Genomic DNA, 3,276 nt, shown 5'->3' with positions numbered 1-3,276 from the left:
GTGCCCCCAGAGACTACCTGGGGGTATTCCCACACAATTTGAACCTCATTGTTTTTCTCACTTTCTCAACCTATCTGTTGCCCTACCTTAGGAGGTTGATATGAGAATCTGTTGGGGCAGGAGTGCTATGGAAATGAAAGGTGTCTAACCACATCAATGTGTAAGCCCTGGAAGATAAGACTTGTATTGTGGGTTTGTTATGATTATTGCCTAGAAAATTAGGAGAACCCAAGATGTTCATTAACCCAAACATTGATTTTATTAAGAAAATGCTATCACAATTCAATCCCAACAAGTGATTTTTTAAAAACCTGTTTCATTTTTTTATTCATTTATTTATTTACTTGGCTGCGCTGAGTCTTAGCTGTGGCATGTGAGCTCTTAGTTGTGGCATGCAGGCTCTTAGTTGCTGCATACGGGATCTAGTTCCCTGACCAGGGATCAAACCCGGGCCCCCTGCATTGGGAGTGCAGAGTCTTAACCACTGGACCACCAAGGAAATTCCCCAACAATTGATTTGTTCAATTACTTTTCATCTCAGAGTCTGGAAACACTTACATGTTGCTTTCGGCCTTATAGCACAACTGTACAAATGGGTGTGAATTCCTATTGGAAAACCCATGAAAACTGTGTTGACACATCTTCCAGCACCTCCGACCCTTCCATCTCTAATGAGGTTACATTTTTGTAACTGGAGAGAGCTGCTGTTACAATGAGGAGAAGCCGCTCAGATGTGTCCCAACATTCGAGAACTTAGAAAAGAGAAACCTCAGCTGAAAGTACACATCAGATTCCCACTTCATTCAGAGAAACTGGAAGAGGCGAGTCAGCAGGCCCACACAGGGGGAAGTGGCCAAGGCCACTGTTGAACCTACCCAGCCGCTCTTTGCCGTATGTCTGAAGCTAGGTACTGCTCTAGTTAACAGAACATTGCATATGCTGGCGCACAAAATAAAAGAGAGTCGTCTTTCTTGTAAGTTGGGACTATTTAAACAACAAGGTAGGCTACTGGTATTGGCTGCATTGTGTCCCCCAAAATACATATGCTGAAGTCCTAACCCCTAACCCTCAGGGTGTGACTTAATTTGCAAATAGGGTCCTTGTGGATTTCATGAAGTTAAAATGAGGTCTTTAGGGTGGGCCCCAATCCAATATGACCGGTGTCCTTATAAAATGGGGACATGTGGATACAGAAACAGCCACACACAGAGGGAAGAAGATGTAGACTCAGGGAGAGCACCGTGGGAGGACAGAGGTTTGGAGTGCTCACGTATAAGCCAAGGAACGGCTGAGGCTACCGAGAAGCTAGGAGAGGCATGAAACAGGTCCTTCCCTAGCACCTTCAGAGGAAACAGGAACCTGCCAACAGGTCAGCTTTGAACTTCTGGCCTCCGGAACTGTGAGACAAAAAGTTTTTACTTATTAAATAGATAACCACCCAGTTTGTGACTGGTTTCTTATGGCCGCCCTAAGAAACTAATACATCTAGCATTAGTCATGTGCCCTTAACAATGGTCAGAAAATGGAGTAAGAGTGAAACCTCAGCCTATTCCAGTGTGGGATGTTTGTGTGACAAAATGAGTAAGAGACGTTCACGGCTTCTCCATTGTGGTGGTGGGTTTTTCTGGGAACACTTGGCCTGGAGGTAGTTCTCTTCCTGTGGGATGCAGAGAGCCAGGAAACCCCTCCCTCTGTGGTGGGGCAGGGAGGAGAGGTCCAGAGAGCAGCCCAGGCTGGCGGGGAGCACACCGTCCCAGCTCAGGCCGCTGCCGGGCTCTGTGCAGCAGCTAACACTGTGCACACAGCTGCTTAAAGGCCACCCTTTTAGCAAATGAAGACAAGACGATGACAGGGCTCCCTAAAGGGGGTAAAAGCCTTGAGACCAGGCAGTGATGCTTCTAATGCCAACCACAGAGACTGGAATCAGGGGCAATGCCAACCACAGAGACTGGAATCAGGGGCAATGCCAACCACAGAGGCTGGAGTCAGGGGCACAAGGGACCACAAATGAAACAGAACCTGAAAATCTCAAGAATATCAGGAACTGGACGCTGTCTGGCCAAGGACTTATTTTTGTTACTTGTTTCTTTTTATTTTATTTTAAAAGTTCCTTAGAGGGGGGAAATGAGCCTTAACATTGGAATCCTGGTGCATAATTTTTGTATATATACTTGTCCACATGTAATTTATTCCTGACTCTGGGCGTGTGTGTGTGTGTGTGTGTGTGTGTGTGTGTTTGTGTGATTCTATTCTTTGATTCAGTTCTCAACATATCCTTTTGTGATCGTTTTGAAGCCAGGGGGAGAAAATCCTCAGATGTTATTAAAGAGAGGCCCCTGATTCAAGAGGTCCCTACATGATGGCAGCCCTGAGTGGACAGACCCACCCGGCCTGAAGCTGTCTCATAGGAAGGACTCCTGGCTGCCTGGGGACGAGCCCCTCTGCTCAGACCCAACCTCAATCAGTACGGAATTAGACAAAGGCTTCAGCCCTGAGCCTTTGTCTTCACTTGTCCTGCAACCTGGCTCTTCACTCTTGTGTCTCAAGAGTAGGCCAGGGCAGGAGCGGTGTCAGGGCTGGCCTCAGAGGAGATTCTAGCAAACAGTGTCATAAACTTAGGGTATTTTCCCCCATGTGCCTGAGCTTAAGAAAGAGAGGCTTCTTTTGTCAGCATAGAAAACATGTGAAAAGTGCAGGTTTGTTGTTGTTTTGAAGAATTTGAACAGCGAGGTGTTTTCCCAGGGACTCAGTTTCAAAATCAACAAACTGACACCTGCCCGAACAAGGAGAAATGGAGTCAGCTCTGTCACCATCCGTCCTCAGCAGGGCTCCCAAGGTCCCTGCCGCCCCAGACTGTGCACCATGCCCTTCGGTTGTCACCCCAGGTGGCAGGAGGGGAAGGAAGAAGGGTCACATTGTTTGTGCAGTTGGTTGTCTCACGGCTGCTGGGCTGGTAAATTGTTTTTCCAAGAGCTTCTTGTTCGTTTGGCTTTTAAATACTTATTATGCGTCTCCTTTTTTTTTTTTTCCTGAGGGGTGAGACAGAAGCAAACTTTCCAGTGTTAACTGTCACGGATTTTTCCTCCGCTGTACAATTGGGTGGCAGCCGGGCGGTGCTAAGAGGCGTGATTTATTTATAAACATATCTGGAAATATTTTTAAAATAAAAAATGCCAAGGGTGGAGCTGGGTCAGAGCCAAGTCATGAGAAGGAAGATGTTTATTCTGGAGGTGGGCATTAGCACGCACCCATGGGTAGTTTTAAAGTGATTCTGGG

At 46.8% G+C, this 3,276-nt stretch overlaps 1 non-coding gene across 1 annotated transcript; it reads right to left on the bottom strand.

The window, feature by feature from the left end:
* Positions 1-426: 426 nt before the first annotated feature.
* TRNAG-CCC (transfer RNA glycine (anticodon CCC)) lies at positions 427-499 on the bottom strand. The gene has a single exon. It is a non-coding gene; the product is annotated as a tRNA-Gly (tRNA).
* Between the last annotated feature and the right edge of the window lie 2,777 nt (positions 500-3,276).

The sequence above is a fragment of the Hippopotamus amphibius genome, chromosome 1 (genome assembly GCF_030028045.1).
Source record: "Hippopotamus amphibius kiboko isolate mHipAmp2 chromosome 1, mHipAmp2.hap2, whole genome shotgun sequence".
Classification (NCBI taxonomy): domain Eukaryota; kingdom Metazoa; phylum Chordata; class Mammalia; order Artiodactyla; family Hippopotamidae; genus Hippopotamus; species Hippopotamus amphibius.
Note: the sequence above shows the minus strand (reverse complement) of the source record. Positions and strands in the feature narration are given on the sequence as shown.